The sequence below is a fragment of the Mus caroli genome, unplaced genomic scaffold (assembly GCF_978045245.1).
Source record: "Mus caroli unplaced genomic scaffold, Mus_caroli_1 scaffold_1, whole genome shotgun sequence".
Taxonomy (NCBI): domain Eukaryota; kingdom Metazoa; phylum Chordata; class Mammalia; order Rodentia; family Muridae; genus Mus; species Mus caroli.
Window position 1 is genome coordinate 43843261 of NW_028227256.1, and position 16676 is coordinate 43859936.

At 39.4% G+C, this 16676-nt stretch overlaps 1 protein-coding gene across 7 annotated transcripts in view; it reads right to left on the bottom strand.

Annotated features, from left to right (window-relative positions):
* The window catches only part of Slc39a10 (solute carrier family 39 member 10), a 116710-nt gene that overhangs the window by 30634 nt on the left and 69400 nt on the right, over positions 1–16676 (bottom strand). Inside the window, exons 1-3 of one of the 7 annotated variants that reach the window (XM_021161642.3) lie at positions 15436–16059; positions 3341–3474; positions 37–75 (exon numbers count right to left, since the gene is read on the bottom strand). The exons of 1 other annotated variant lie outside the window; for it this stretch is intronic. The gene's annotated coding sequence lies outside the window, so the exon portion shown is untranslated. Of the gene's footprint in view, positions 1–36; positions 76–3340; positions 3475–3903; positions 4023–12424; positions 14891–15435; positions 16060–16676 lie in introns of those variants that run through there. 5 more of the 7 variants (XM_029476647.2, XM_029476646.2, XM_029476659.2 and 2 more) reach the window with 5 other exon arrangements.

A 16676-nucleotide genomic window follows, 5' to 3' on the forward strand; every position in this document is an offset into this window, starting at 1 on the left:
CACTGTTACTATAAAGCGCAGACCTAAAAAAGTTACCTGAGAAACGGAGAACGTCAAGAAAGGGGACAGAAGTCACTGAAAAGATAAAACTGGTGTCACTGATTACATTAAAATTAAGGATTTCTATTCCAAAGGCATCTCTGGAAATAAAAAAAACAAACAAACAAAAAAAGCAAGTCGTAGGTGTGGAGGTTGGGATGATTCTGGGAGGAAGCGCAAAAGGAGTTGAATAAAATCAAAATGCATTGGATGAGTTTCTCAAAGAGTTAATAAAACTACTTTTTATTAGCATCTTTTAAAAAGCAAACCATGTAGTAGGAGATGATTACCATGAGCACATGGGAGCAGAAAGATACATACTTATCACGTATATGTGATTTAAAACATGCCAAAATACGTGCTGGGTGGTGGTGGCCACAACTTTTATTCCAAGCACCCAGGAGGCAGAGGTTCTGTAATTTGAGGCCCTGCCTAGTCTACAGAGCTAGTTCCAGGACAACCAGCATTTCATAGAGAAACCCTATCTTAGAAGGTTAAAAAAAAAAAAAAAAAAAAAAAAGCCAAAACACAAAACAAAACAAAACTTTCCTTTTTGAGATGAACATGTGCAGCTAGACAGTAGAGAAGATTCCACTCTGGAGCAGCTCACTTTGGAGGAAGCAAGGAAAGAAGAGAAGGGGCAACAGAAGGAGCACACACATTCCGGAGTTCATAGAACTTTTTCTTTCAAAAAAAGGAGAGCAGATGCTCTGAAGCACTCTGACAAAACTGATAACACCTAACAGGACAAATGTGTTCACTGTTTTCCTGTGTACTATATAGCCTGACCCAATGTTAACAAAGGGGTAATTATAGAATAGCATCAGTAACATCAAGATCATCGTGGAGTTAGAAGTTATCACACCCTACTCAGACCTGGTACATAAACTCTTGGTTATGGGCAATGTTTTAGTCCAGTTTTTCTACTGAGTCTGATATAAATCAGTTAAAATTTGAGGCCTAATAATGTATATCAAAAAATTCTCAAACACTCCTAAATACTATAGTCAATCAAAAGTTATAATTATCTGAATATATCAGGTTGAATTATCTGTGACATGTAGCAGTTAAGAATTTTTACAATCTGCAAATTGCATTTCATTCCAAAACTACAGTGAGATTTGATTTTTAATCTAAACACTTCAATGTCTTAGTCTCATTGATAAAATCACTATTAAAAAATGTTTAATTTAGTGATGTGACTAGAAGTCACAGAGCTGGAAACCACCAGAAGCAAGGAAAGGGCAATGAGGCAACTGAGGATTCTCCCTTCAACATTTCTGAGAGCCTGTGTCTGGCACCTTATTTAGCCTCCAGGCATGTAGGACAGTAAAGCACTGTTGGTTAAATCTTGAATCTGAGGCACTCTGTTACAGAAGCCTTAGGAAAGCAATAGAAGGACTCACTGAAAATTAGCAAGATCAGGATGCCAACTCTGGGTATCTGACTACATCTAAGCAGTAATAACCAGTTGTGGATTAAAGAGAATGCCATACAATTTAGAATTAAAGTTAAATACTCCATGAAAAAAGAAGGATATAATGTCAAATTCTCAAACACAGCAGGATGAGCAGCAGAGGTGTGTTGTGGTAGGGGGCATGCTAATCAAAGCAACAGGCTCCCTGGCCTGTGTGTCCTCTTTGCTAGCAAAGTCAAAACAAATCCTTCTATTTATTTCATTCAGCTTATCCCCCACCTAGACATTTTAATGTTTAAATGAGAAAGAATTCTGAGGCAACAGTAACCCATGGAGCCCAGTGAAAACACTTTTATAACCATATGGGTTTTGTCTTTATTTTATAAGCACTGAAATGTTCAAGAGAATAATTTAGAGATAAATTGCTTGACCTGGATAAAAATCAAATTAATTTTACTTGTACATTAATGAAAATGGAAGGCCATGGATGATTTTAGTGATCATTATTAAAAAGAAGATTCCCATTCCTCTCTGTCCATCACTCTCCCTGCAGGTATACCTCAGGTTTCCACTGAGATGCTAGGTAAGGTGATAGTCTGAGTTTATCTGTTACTCTGATACACAAAACTCACAAAGTTTCTCTAATTCGTATTTTCTCACTGTTCTTCCATGACTAGAAACCAATGATAGTAAGTGTATATTCAAAAATACCAAATGAATATTCCTATGCATCATATACATGATTTATGTTGACACCTATCTCTATATTGTACAATTGTGTAAAGAATTGAATGTATTGGGAAGATTCTAATCCTGAGTCTCTTAATTACTGCAATCAAGAGAGAGTAACAGGGTATGTAAGTACATAAGTGACTCAAGAGCAACTTCAGTACTATGATTGCTGATGTGTTTGAAGCTCTCATTTGAACAGACTCTCATTTGAACAGTGATTCTATTGAGGTTTTTCTGCAGAGAGCTTTCACAAAAGGAATCAGCAAGTTCTTTTTTGTCACCCAACAGTCTATTACTATTCCAATTGTAAGAGTTTCCCTGCTCTGGTTATTCAGAAACATCAACCTTCCATGGATGGACGCCTGCTCAGATGATGGGAAGAAACAAAAAGAAAACAGCAGGTTGTGAAATCCACTCTCACAGCTGGGGAAATGGATGTTATACTTTTCTTCCTTTCAACCTGGAAACAGCTACCAGCCTCAGCACAGAGGCTGGGAAATCTATCTGCACCTCCAATTTGTGGAACTTCCTAAAAATTCCATGGAAGTTGAGAATCTTTTAACTCCCAAAGAGCATCTGTACAGTAGAAAAAAAAAAAAAAAAAGAAGAAGAAGAATGTAGAAAACATCAGGCAAGCTTATATACTACTCCACCTTAAATATACAAGTTTACCTTCAGAGGACTTGGCGGTACATTGAAAAAATATTCCACTATGTCTCAGTTTTTGAGTTCCTCAGGTTTGTTATGTTGAGAGTATTAATTTTATAGTTAAGGATAGTTTTTAGCTGGCAAGACTTCTGCTAGCTCTGCAGGCATATATAATCCTACTTCATGAGAAATGGAAGGATGAGCTCTGGACAATAAATTACCTAGCAGTTGTCATCATAAACTTGTGTTCACTTTTCACTGTTGATATGGCATACAACATCACAGTCCAAAGCTTAAATATTCCATCCTTGTGTAATTTCTAATTAAAAAGGTTAATTTATAATGAGGCAATGTCATCATTAAGCAATTACAATATCCCAAAACAATTTCTTGGGATGAAAAGAAAAAAACGAAGTTCCTTAATGTCCTGTGTCCTCACAGTAGAGCTGTGCTCACACTCTGGCTATATCCTAACCCTGCGCCACTATTCACTCATCTCTTTACCTGGGTGCTGGCCACGGGAGTACTTGTCACTTCATGAGAACGGCTGACTTTTTCACTTAGCCACTTCCCTACAAGGGTGTTGTCATTCAACCAATGCTTATTTTACGACTGTCCAAAGAATATAAACTTCAACTCTGGATCAAAAGAACACAAAACACACACAAAAAAAAAAAAAAAAACAAAAGACCAAAAAACGAAACAAAACAAAAAATTAGAAACAGTTTACACAGGTGATTTTTTTTTTTAATTTATCTTGAAATAGTTTAAAATCCAACAGTTCTAAAGAGGGCTCCTCTATTCCCACAACACCTTCCAGTCAGCTTTCCCCAAGGTTCTTACATAATCTCAGGCCATGTTCAAAACCAAAAGACTGATATGAATAAATGTTAAAGCTATAAAAAAAAAAAAAAAAAAAAAACACTTTACTGTCATCACATTTTATATGCAGAAAAGAAAAAGAAAAAAAGAACCCAAAACACTTTTAGTCAGAGAAGGAAAAGATATTATCTGTCTTGCTTAACAGAACATGTTGTTGATAAAAGAAAATCTACCCAGATCCTTACATGAAATACAGCCAGGTGCTCAGGTCAATGCTTGCACTACAGCTGACAAGACACAGGCAGATTAGGCAGACCCTGTGCAAGACACACTTAAGTGCTTTGTGTTTTCAGGTGTTCTTTCTCACTGTAAAGAACAATGTTAATTGGCCTGACTTACCCAGTTTATGATGCAAACATGAATCAAAATACATACACAATAAAGATGATTCATGTCAATTTACAGAAAGAGAAAGTTTGAGACATTTAATAGGACATTCTTCCATTACGGCTTACACAATTGTTCAATTAGTGATTCTATTGAGGTTTTGCTTTTAAACTATATAATGTCAAGTTACACACTTCAATTTTTCAGGCAAATAATGCACAGCACCTTATACACTAACTGCTATCACTACAAACTTTCTGATAGATATTTTATTCTACACAAATACATGTAAATGTACAAAATTAAAGACGAAACATCCTGGAGAATCGTTAACCTTGAGGGTATACCCTCCAATTAAGATGAGATTTCAAGGCTGCAGCACTGACCTCACCGGACAGTCAGGGCCTCTTTCTACCATATTTCACACACCATAACCAGAATGTAGATGGGACACTAGGAAAGTGACTCATCTAACACACAAAACAATAAAAACAATTTTAAAGGGATAAGAAATCATCTAATAACATTTAGCCAATATAAACAATATAAACTAAAGTCATTCAATTAGATACTAATTGTGACTGACATAGGAAAAAAGTACTAGTAAATACTAATGAATCCTATTTCCAGCACTAGGCTTCTAGAAAGCAATCAACTAGATATAAATTCTACATATCACCTAATTATTTCATTTTTTAAAATTAAAGAGGGTTACAAAAAGCATTTTAGAGTGTATTTTTGAAGAATACAGTTAATACCTCATCCCAGTTCTCTCTCATAGACATGCATGTAATAAATACTAACAATAAAGTATTATAAGTTCATTATGCTAACCTTTTAAATGTTCTTCATTGTTATTTTGAAAGGCAAGGAGGTAGAAATTCAAAGAGAAACCATTAAACTGCTCAACTGGGATTTTATAAGTATGTAACACTGTTAGTACACATGTGGAAATCCCTTCAGAAAATGAACCCACAGTTTAAAATTTTTAAATGTCCATCTTAAAAGATTTCATCACAGCACTTCTTCAGGAAAACACAAGTAGGTTCCTTCTTTTGATCAAACAGTATGAGCAGAAAAGGTGAGGTGTGGGAGTGAGTCGGCTTGTGTAAGGATCAGCCAAAGAGTCAGGTTGGTTCGAAGGGCCAGCAAGACAGGAGAAAATGCTTCTGCAAAAGCCTGGTTACCCAGTTTGACTCTCAGAACCTGCAAGAGAGCTGGCTCTACAAATCTGTCCTGTGACTTCTACACATGTACTATGCACCAATTACCTATACACAGACAGACACACACACATACACACACACACACATCTCCATGTACATGCACATAAAAAAGTAAATCTATAATTAAAATTTTTTAAAGATTTGTTCACGACTAGACTGCCTTATTAGTTATGAGTCCTTCAGTAAATAGTAACATCTTTTAATTCTTATCACTTATAACATGGGGCTACTGACCTTTGCTTGTTTTATAGTTAACCCAGAACAAAACAAAATAAAACTTCATACTACAGTTTTAAGTGGTAAAGGTTTTCGTTTTTATCTTCCTATGTTGCATCATGTGCAACATGTTCCTAATGTGCAAGTATTATTTGGTGTTCATCCTCATTCCTCATGGACTCACTAGATGCATCATCTTATAGAAAGCATTGCAGACCAGAAATCAAAAAACCTCACTTATTTACCATATCACTGCCACTGACTGTCCTCAGCAAAATGAAGTCAATATCATCTATGCTAATCTACCAAGAGAACTAACATAATGCATACAAAACTGCTCTGGGAAACAATTAGGTCTACCAATGTAAGACATTACCATTATTAGATGTGATATGGCTAATGTTTGACTTAAAACTATATAAAGTACAAAACTAGTGAGAGAAGACCCTTAGTCATAGCTCAAAAGACTGTTATTAAAACGTTACACGGGCATGAGTAGGACCAACTAGCACAGCCAAGAGGTATCAGGATCGTTCAATGTCAGCAGGAGTAGGAGGGACTCATCCAAGCATTACAAAGTTATTTAAGGACTCAGCACTGCAATATGGAGCTCTCAGAAAGACACAGAACACTCCAGCAGTACAGTGGTTTGTGTCTGTAACCCATGTGGCCAGCCATCTAACCTCCCAAAGTCATATTCACAGTTTAGAATGCCAATAAAAATTTCAATAACTAAATTAAACACAATAAAGCAATCACTTAATCTTTCCAGGAGGCTCATTCACATGACAATGGTAGATGTATTCACTGAACATGAGTATAATTCGGTGTTTGACTTCCCTATAACTTAAAAAAACAGACTATAAACATCTATGTCTTGATTTAAGATACCCCATTAAACAACACATCCAACAAAAATTACAATAAACAGCATATTACCCCAGTACTGTATTCCTGTATTCACTAATGTACATTTATTAAAGTATTAATGTACATTACTTTTATTTCTGCACTTTGATCTTTTATTACAGGCATCCTTAAGCATGCCGTCAGAAGATAACATTAATTTTTGCTAGTCTTTTCTACTTATGGATACAAGGAATACCTGAAATGAGCAAAAGCTCCCTAGCTGAGACTCCTTCCAGTCAGTAATTATTGAAATGCCTTAAAGCTCTTGAAATGTATAGCTTTTGTTACTCTCAGTAAAAGCTTAGACTCCTTTTTGTTCCCCGTGCACACAGCCTTCCGTACAAAATGGCTGAGATGAGATGCCTTCCTTCATTCTTGGAACTACCAGGGTGGACGGTTTCACCATGTACCCATCTTTACAGCCCCCCTCTGTATTTTCCCTTTTCGCCATGGTATCAGTTATATTTCCTTGATGTTACACCATCTTGCCATTCACGAGAACTGCCAGTTAAAATGATCCTTTTGAGCATGGGAGTCAGAGCAATGACCACATATCCCAGGGTAATGCTTTTCAAACACTGGCAGACGTTCTGATGCTGCTGACAACACTGAGGCTACTTCTCTACCAGGAAACTGGGGCTAATTATCACTTTGAGCCACTGGGGCCTTCTAATTGTTGAACAAAGTGAATTGACTCAGTTCAAGCATTTAGCAATCTCGTACAAAAATGAAATCTAAATTACCAACCCAATAACACACTTATTACCAGGCTTAATCATTTCTAACCTATAAGAAAACTGTACAAATTCCTGCACAAAGACTTAAAAGAAATTCATTTCCCTCTTGTAACTACCATCCGAAGCACAGAGCAGATTTGGATTTTAATATCTAGGAGAAAAGAAGTGACAAGGATGATATCTAAGGAAAATATAAGGTCAGAAAAGAAAGTACTGCAGGAAAAAAGTAATTGTTTCCTATGATGGATCAACTGTAGTAACATTTAAATCATAAAAACATAACACTAAGTAAAGTTCTAAACCAAGACTACAAGTGACTTAAGGAAATGCGAAGGTGGGAAGAGTGGGGGTACCCTAAGACACCCTACGTTACACAGGCAAGGCCTGCTGACTTCTGAACACAAGAATGTTAAAAAAGGATACAGGACACATCTTTTCGCCTAAAAGCACTTCATAAGACAACTTGATTTTTTAAAGAAAATCCTCAAAGTCAATGAAGTTTAAAAATATTTAGCGGGGGCTGGCGAGATGGCTCAGTGGGTAAGAGCACCCGACTGCTCTTCCGAAGGTCCAGAGTTCAAATCCCAGCAACCACATGGTGGCTCACAACCATCCGTAACAAGATCTGGCGCCCTCTTCTGGAGTGTCTGAAGACAGCTACAGTGTACTTACATATAATAAATAAATAAATCTTTAAAAAAAAAAAAATATTTAGCTAATGAATCAATAAAAGCCTAGCATGTGTAGAAGAAAATCACACGGGTCAAGAACTTCATAAGCTTTTGTGCAGTTTTAACCACAACATACACCTTAATTCTAATTTACGCCATTAGTTCTAGATACTTGCCTGTAATTACCTCCAAGATGAGAAATGATTACAAAATTTTAACACTGCTTAGTCTTGCACTCAATATATTTAACAGAGAAATTCAAGATTCAGCTTTTGTTGTATTGCCATCTAGAGTACAATTACATCATTCTCAATAACAGTACTGCTACCTTTGGAATCAAAGAGCCTGCCTCATACTTTTATAATTATTCCTGCCTTGCCAATAGTTGTATCAACATGGATCAGTTTTTCTATAACTGTGTCACATTTTCAGTTGTTATGGTGATTTTCAATGTCATTATTTAATTATCATTATTGATAATGCCATATGTAAGCAACCATGCGTATGAAGATTTTGGAATTCCTTGCATGATTCTTAAATATAAGAAGCTTTCCCCCTCACCATAATTAATATGTAATCTTATAAGCATAGCAGTACCTCTAAAATACTAGGACCTCTTATATCCATTTCTGTTTTAGGAAAAAAAAACTTTCAGATCTGTAAATCTCAGCACTCAGGATGCTAAAATAAAAGGATTATGAGTTGAAAGCCAGCCTGGAATATCTTCAAAATTCCAGGTCAGCCTAGACTACACAGTGAGATCCTATCTCGAGCAAGAATCTAGGAGTCTGGGGATGTAGCTCAGTGGTAGAGCACTTTCATAGTATGCCCAACACTCTAGTTTGGATCTCATCACAAAAAGCAAGCAAAAAGAAAATCAAAATCTGTTCCAAGGAGGACAAAATGCAGGTAATGAACATGCTATGAAAAGGGATATAAAGCTAATTGTTTTACTTGTTTCAATTGTTATGAACTTTATGAAGTGGTGTTGGGTAAGTGCATAAAACTGTATCAGACAATAAAATTATAAAATCCAATATGAAGCTCTATAACTTCTGCTCCAAACGACTACTATAACTGTATAGAAACTTACTGAGATGTTTGTATTACACTGCTCAAGTACATTCAATTACTCACTTGAGAATATCCTAATTTAAAAAAATATTAAAATCAAAAATATTCCAAGCATTAAAAAAATTATCAGCCGGGCGTGGTGGCGCACGCCTTTAATCCCAGCACTCGGGAGGCAGAGGCAGGCGGATTTCTGAGTTCGAGGCCAGCCTGGTCTACAAAGTGAGTTCCAGGACAGCCAGGGCTATACAGAGAAACCCTGTCTCGAAAAAAAAACCAAAAAAAAAAAAAATTATCAAAAAAAAGGTTTATAGGAAAAGAATACTCACATGTGTGAGTATAAAATATATCTTACATAATGTATATTATGCATATTATATATGCATACATATGTACTATATAAACTATAGTATATACTATTTATGTGTATGTACTTAACAGTATATATGTGCATATGTGTGTATGTGTATATATGTATATATATATATATATATATATGTGTGTGTGTGTGTATACCCCCACTCACATATCACATACAATTAATGATGCTACATACTTTACATATACTGTCAAAATTAAACAAAGCTTTACAATTATGTGAAATACAATTGTATTATGTTGTTTTACTGATCTCATTTTATAACATAGGAAGAAATCACTAATGGCATCTACCTGATCTCTCACAGCTTCCTTGATAAAGAGATTGTGTCTAACAGTACATAGTGCACAGTATGTCTTCACATGTAAGAGAATCTTCAGTAGGGAGTATTGAGAGCTAACAGACCCAAATATGTGCTCACCAGCTTATAAGTATATAACTATGAGGTGCTTAATGAAGAGAGGAAAGGCAAAACAGGAAACAGGAGGAATGGAAGCAGAGGCAAAAAGCATAAAAACAAAAGATAATGTATTTTCTGCTCTAAAGAAGTTACAAGGGAGACACATTCAACTTCTGCATTAGAGAAGCGAGACTAGGAGACATGGGGAATGTAGGAACCTATGGCAGTGATAGGTAGGGTCCCATCCCAGCCCTCCAGGGCATGCCAGCTCACCTCCCATCTCCAGACATAATAAAGGTGCTATTTGTCCTGTAGAAAATGCAAAAGGGGAGTCCTCAAAGCTTCTCAATTAGCTGTGAGTTATCATCTGAAGGAATGCAGTACTAATCAAGTATTCTACTAGGAAATAATTAAGAGCAACAAGTAGAATACAATGAACTATTAAGAATGGGCCCGGGGGTTGGAAGACTTACACTAGCCAGATAAAGCTGCAGAGTGGGTGCCTGCTGTCCCCACATCCTACTCAGTGACACACCTTCTCATCTGCAGCCATGGATGAGACGTGAATGAGCAAGCCACATCCAAAGACAGATCACCAAAGATTCGTCTCATTACTGCACCAATTTAGCCCACATAAAACACACACCTCAGAAAATAAACTAGAAACTAATTCAGGAGAAATGACTATTTTAAAAGTCAAAGATCATAAAATATGTGACAGTGAATTCACAAATACTCTCCATTTGTTAAATGTCTCAAGACATCAAACAGCACAGTAGGATACAGATCTTTATTACCTCACTGCAACTGAAATTTTCTAACTCCTATATTGAACAAAAATCAACTTGAATCCTAAACTGATCACTGAAAAGTCTCAGATGAATAAGAATAAAGACTGGCCTCTGCTACAGTTCGCAGCAATTCTGGAATAACTCCGGTCAATAAGGATGCTCCCTACAACATTCTGAATTATGTCTCATCCCTAAAAGCTTTTTTGTAATGAACTAGCTCTAAAAGTTGAATGTAAAGTAAGGACAAAATTATTGCTGTTGAAATGTTAATTCAAAGACTATTAGCTGATATTTCCCTTTCTTTCAATAGCAAAGTATCTTCTAAAAGGATTAAAAAGTGAACTATATAAGTGGGTAATTATAAAATATTCTACTATTAACTTTTAGATAACCAAGAAAAAAAAAACAAAATAAAAAAATAAAAAAACCACCACCACCAAAAAGAGGAAGTGGAGGAGGAGGAAGAAAAGGAAGAGGAGGAGGAAGGAGGAAGAAGAAGGAGGAGGAGGAAGAAAAGGAGGAGGAAGAGGAAGAAGAGGAGGAGGAAGAGGGAGAGGAGGAGGAGGAAGAGGAAGAGGAAGAGGGGAAGAAAAAAACCCTGACTGGAACAAGATGCTATCTATAACTTGAATAAACCTGTAGCTACTGTTAGTATCCTGTTAGAACATTTTTTAACAATAAAAGTTCATTTGGTATCCAGTCCCCATACCTGGATAGCCTACAATCCTGAATATGTTCTATTAAAAATAATTATGAAAATAACATTCTATACTGTTATGTGACAGAACAGAATACAACAATAACATTTCTAAATACTACAGATGACCTACAATGAGCTGGGAATGATTTCAGTAACCATGCTATTTAAAACTCCTCATTTCAGTTTTATATTTTATACCTATTGAACACATTTCTAAATGTTTCAGTAAGTTTTAACTGAGAATTAAAATATTTTCTTATTTCAGAAAAATCAAAGTATGACTGTGGCCCAACCACAGATTTTATAAAAACAAATGTTTTGGAAACTGATAATTGGCAATATCTGAAACCATAAAAGATGAAGAAATCTAGTGGTAATAACCTAGAGACTTTCTTTTTTTCAAAAATTAATTTTTAAAACAAAGTCACCATGTGATTTTGACGTTTTCAAACTTTATTATCAGCACAACATAGTTACATGGTTCAAAGTAAGCCAGAAAGTTTACAACCCTTTTCAAGACAAGAAGCCCAGATTAAATAAAGAAAACTCTTCACATACAAAGCTAACTTCAAACATTTACCTCTCTAATTTTAACAAATTCCTTTTGCAATTAAAAACAAAAATAGCCCACGTATTCTTTTGGAAGGTACCTTGATTCTCTGTCTATCCAGTTTTTTTTTCCCAACTTGGAAAACTTGGGACTAAATGTAATCACAATCAGTTTTAAAAAATAGCTACACTTTCTTATTGGCAGCAGTGACCAGCTGGAAAGCCATAGGTGCATCCAAGGGAATGCAGTCTAAGGGCAGGTGCCAAGAAACTTCAAAGTAAATCAAACACTAGGGGGCAGCAAACTGTTGAGGATTGTATCAGGAAATCAACTCAGACAAGACACAAAGACAGAGAAAGAGGATATGAGACTGTATTCACTCATTTTGTTGTAGGGCTAGAGAAACCCCAGGAAGTCCCTATGGAAGTTAGTGGCTGCACTAACTATGGAGACAGTTCATCTACTAAGAAACACCCCAGCCTTCTGTATAATTTTTAATATGAGTTACACAATGAAAGATGGCTTAAAATTAAATCACTGTGATAAGGTGCTTTGATTGCCTCCATTTCTCGTGCAGTTTCAGTTGTCTCCTTTATCTAATGTTGGTTTAAAGTATTAGTGACTAAGTCCTTTTGATACAAAACTCAGCACTTCCACTCATGACTAGTATTTTTATCCACATGATTTTAAGTCAATGCTGAGTTTGAAACCAATAGACAAGCTACCTACCTACACCCAGTCACTGAATGTGTCATAGCACAGGGATGCTTTGTGACAAAAAGCTGTGGGTTATAGGCTTCAGAAATCTGTCTTTGTAAAGAAACCAAAACATACACAGGTAAGTACAGAATAAAAGTGGAAAAAAGCCAAATGTACAGTTATCAGCTATTACATATGAGTTACAGATTTAAAAGATGTATTCTCTCAAAGGCCCAAGGAGTAGAACCAGTACGTATCATCCTAGGGTTAGTCAATTATCAGGCAAAACAAGAGTAAACTCCATCATTACAGAAACGTTTGAATGTACAAAGGGTTAGAACTATTTGGTTCATCGTCATTAAAGGCCGTATTAAACTCCTGAATGGGTTTTATAATACTTCCAGCCCAAAGCAACCTGCAAAGGTAACCAAATTAGTTAATAGTATATCCAGTTTTTGAATCTTTAACCTCACTCCAAATCCCAATACTGCTCAATACCCAGGGTTCTGCAGAGCCAAGAGGAATGTAATATAAATTTCTTTAATTAAGAACACATGTTCAGCTCAGCTGTTGAACAATTTCCCTTGGGGAGGAAAAAAATACATACACACACATCCCTATCTTCTCCATATATCACTTAGGTTTCCTAGAACAATGCTTGCAAGCTAAACATTAGGCCTCCTCAATGTAATTCAAACCAGGGTTGAAAATCTGGCAGAGCCAAAGGTGACTCCAAGGACTGAGGAAGGTGGATCCTGAGTTCCAGACACACAAGAGCCATATAGGGAAAGCATCAAGAAAAAACAAAAGTCTGGACAAAAAAGTGGGATGAAGGTGGTAGTTTACAAGCTATCTCAGTGGACTAAAGGCTATAAAAGGAAGACCTAATGCAGGTAGCCCCTTGTAATGAAATCTGAAATGCTACCAAATCTACAATGTTCTGGGAACTAACATGCTCCAACTGTGTCTGGACAGGTCTCAGGTAAACTCTTAACTTTAGAAAAAAGGTTGTAAAATTTCCTTCAGTATAAGTACACTGGCTTATACAAAGTAAAAGTTCAATTTATGTTCAGAATTGGGCCCTAGCCCAAGAAATGCTCCATTATTTAATATATCCAAATATCTCCCAATTCACAAACAAAAGCTGAAAACACTTCTGGTCCTGAACATTTCAGATAAAGGGTATTCACCTGCATAGCTCATGATACATATCCATACAGGCATACATCATTTGCAGTACTAACAATTGAATCTAGATTTGTGCAAACCCTGGGCAAGTTTCCTACCACTCAGCTCTTTTACTTAACTTTTAAGACAAGCTCCAGGCCTTGAACTTGCTAGTTTCCTTCCTCAGTCTCCTCCCACCTCTGCCCCCAAAGTAGCTGGGTTTATAGATCTGTGCCTTTAGGTATCACCTGAGAAATCATCTTTGCCACTTCTTTTAAAGTAGCACCAAAACCATTCATTCTTGCGAATGGGTTCCAAACCATGCTTAGTTGATAGAATTCAGTTTTGTCAATTGGGGAGAGATCAAAACCACTGAAATTCAGTTACTTTTCAGTGAGGAAGTAACTTCCTGAATACAGGCCAAAATTACAGTAATACAAAACACTTAAATCCTTTAAGTATAATTTTTAGTTCTTGCTAGTTTGAAGTTAAGTCATTATTAGGCAGGCCAGTACCGTGGATATTTAATGCTTTATTCAAGTATGGCTTACTCCATCAAAGCCAAATAGTTTCCCATAACTGTTCCAATGTAACTTTATGTACCCTTAATAATCTATAGTCACAATTCAAGACCCTTAGTCTAGAAAACACCAAATGCTAAAAATGCCCACCAGCACATTTTATTTCCTTCACAGAATTTATCCCTAATGTGTCTTTCTTCCTACTGTAATGTCCAATGCACACAGGAAGTGGGGTGTGTGGGATGGACTCCCAAGGTCCAGGAGAAATGACTCACAAGGTACTCAAATCCTTGTAGATTACGGGAATCCTACCATTACTCTGAACATAGAAGTTCTGCTTTGTTTAGGCTTCCCAATAGCACTGTTAACAATTCTAAGCCTCCAGCTCTTGTATTACTTTTTCTTAATTACCATTAGATACACATCCAAAAACAAAACATACAAGAAACCTGTCACCCGCTAGTTACCGCACTTAACAACGGAGACATAAATAAGTTTTTAGAAGACGGTGGGCTGTACTGTCTTTTAACTCATGCTTTGTGTCACTTGGAGCAGACACTTGGGTGAAAGACCCTTCCAACTCGGTGGCCGGGCGTCCTGCGGTGAGATTTCTTCCACGTGCCCAGCTGCTTAAACTCGGCCCATGTGGACAGGCTCCCACGTGAACGCGTCTTCTCAGAAGCGGCAGGAAGCCCTTCCACGTCACGCCACCCGACGCCTCGCCAGGCTGGGGAGTTCGAAGACCCCCCCCCCAAGGGAGGAGCGAAGCGTGGAGCGGATGCGGACCCCGCGGTGGGCCGGCCACTTCCCTCCGCTCCCAACCGCGCCCACGCCACCCTACACCCCGGTGGCCGGGAACAAAGCCCGCCGCCGCCGCACCACGGTCGCCCCACGACCCGGCTCCGGGGCCCGTGGGCTGCGCCACACGCAGTTCCCGCGCGCCCCACCGAGCCTTTTCGGTTGGCCGGGAGCTGAGCGGCCGCCGTCCGTTACCCCCCGCAGACGAGCCCCTGGGACCTGCCTCGGGTCCCGGGTCCCCGTACTGCGGCCGCGGGAAGCCCGCGCAGCCCTCAACCGGCGCTGCCAGCCCCGCGGCCCCGCAGCAGGCCGAGGGGCGCGGGTCCCCCACCGCCGACCGGCAAACTCGGCTGGCCCCAGCCTCACGCGCCGCTCTCCTGCTCGCCGCCACCGCCTGCAGCAGCTGCGAACACCCGCGCCCCAACCCAGAGGCCCCGGTGCCAGCCCCAACCCGGCCGCCCAGCCTCCCCAGCCGTCCCGGGACTCCCAGGCTCCGCCGCGCACGGGGCCGGTTCTGGGGGAGGGAATGTAAACAAATCGGGGTTTTATAGTTACCTCACACTCGAGTGCCGTGTGCATCTCCTCTCCGCTCGGTACCAAACCCCGGCTGCACCCAGTCGTGTATTCTCCAAAGCCGCCTGCGCTATCTGCGTCGCGGAGCCTAGCGCGCGAGCCAGCGCTCTACGCCGACGGCGCACTCAGCCTGCTCTGGCGCCCTGCGCAGCCGCACCCTGGCCGTCTCAGCGCTACGCCGGCGGCGCACCCAGCCCGCTCGGGCGCCCTGCGCAGCCGCACCTCGGCCTGATCGGCGCTACGCCGGCGGCGCACCGGCAGTGTTCAGCCATTCACTTCGCGGACGCACCTGGCGTAGGAGAGCCGAGGCACCGGCGGGAGCTACACCGACTGGCGGCAACTGGCAGAAATTAGATCTACGCAAATTGCGGAGCTCTGTAGCTCCACGCTAGTTTTGTTCTGAGAAAGGACTCCTTGGGGATTGGGGGGAGTTGGGGCGGCTTTTAACGCATGCGTGGAGCGGCCTTGGTCTCCTCGCCTGGCCTCGCACGTCGGTTGCTGAGGCCTTGGGCTAGCGGATGAGAAGTAGAAGCCTGGAGAGCGAGCGTCCTAGGCCGGTGTTTCGGAGTTATCAATTAGCATTGCTGATTTGTACGCGGGTTAGACATCTATATTAAATTAACTCCGCCCCCTCTGTCCCAGCGACCGTGCCAGTCTCTGGGCAAAACTAAACTTTAGTGCTATGTGCAAAGTGTTTTGCATAACTCCCCCCACCGCACCCCCATTTAAAGAGCACTTACAGTGGGACTTCCCATACAGAAAGGAGTTGAGTTTAAAAGTGTCACGTAATTCTGGTAGCTTTGGGTACCCATCCAAGGACTTCCCATCACCTTCACTTACTGGAACAGTTTTACACCCAAAGGCAAGCCCCCGATCCGCCCAGCAACACGGGCGGATTCATGCTTACAACCTGCCGGTTCTTGGATCCCTTTGCTCACACCGCCATTCTCAATGGCCTCCTCCCCTCTTAAACAACTAACAACCCACAATTTTCTTAAAAGGAGGCTCGGCACACTCTTTGCTTCATTATTCATTACTCTGCTTCCTGACTCTTAATTCATGTCTAGGCTTATTTGTATTCTGCCCAGATGCCTGTGTTTCTGTATTCAAGCTGAGCGTATTTACTAGTGAAAGTGAATTCTGGGTTTGCTTTATGGATCAACAGAGTGCATATAACTCTGAGCAGTAGTAATTGCCAGGTTTATGTGTCAGGTACCTCCAGC